The sequence below is a fragment of the Sturnira hondurensis genome, unplaced genomic scaffold (assembly GCF_014824575.4).
Source record: "Sturnira hondurensis isolate 20B ecotype Veracruz unplaced genomic scaffold, ASM1482457v3 Scaffold0018606, whole genome shotgun sequence".
Classification (NCBI taxonomy): Eukaryota; Metazoa; Chordata; class Mammalia; order Chiroptera; family Phyllostomidae; genus Sturnira; species Sturnira hondurensis.
Window position 1 is genome coordinate 300,881 of NW_028091237.1, and position 891 is coordinate 301,771.

Below are 891 nucleotides of genomic sequence, written 5' to 3' on the forward strand. Positions count from 1 at the left end.
CATTACTATGTGACGGAGTTCCCTGACCTTGTTTCACTGGGATGTGATTGCTACATAGAAATGACAAAGTTCTACCACAATCAAAGAGCCAAGTTCTGAGAGATCCAAGATAGTAGAGGAATAAATAGAAGCTACACTAACCTCCCTTCCCAGGACCAAGCTGAAATTACAACTAAATTATAGAGAAATTACCCAGAATAACCAATGGTGGAGAGAAGCCTTATAACCATGGACAGACAGAAGAAACTGCTACATCACAACTTGAGTGGTATAGAGTGTGGAGGAGGCATGAGAGGGCTGGCCTGCCTCCCATGGGCAGCAGCTGAAGTGATAGAGGGAAATTCAGAGGCTGGGGGGTTTCCTCTGGGAAGTGAGAGGCCTAAACTCCAAGCTGAATTCCCCAGCCTACAGCATAAGAGCTGGCAAAGGAACCCAGATAACATCCAGGTGTGAAAAGCAGCAGAGTTGCTGCCTGCCAGAGAGAGACAGCCGGAGTCACAGAGAGCCTTTTGAAGGGTCAATACATAAAATTTCATTTGCATCCACTTATCTTGGGCTCCAGCAAAGGGGTGACAGAGTGTACTAGAGACACTGGAGAAGAGTCTGGGGATGATGGCTTTAGAGAGAGAAGCATCTCTCTAAAGGAGAGGAGCATCTCTCAGGATCCCTGTGGTGCTATACTGCAGGAGCCATCTTGCTCAAGCAGAGCAGTCCCCTCCAAGTGGCATCAGCCTCAGGGGAAGCAATAGCCTCACTCACAGGAATTACTCTGCCCAAACCTGTGGTTCTTAAACCTGACTGTTTATTACAGATTGACTAGATTAACTACTGAAGGAGATAGCCACAGCATGTGGATCTCTGGCAGCTTCATATCGGCTGCCTAGGGTAGAC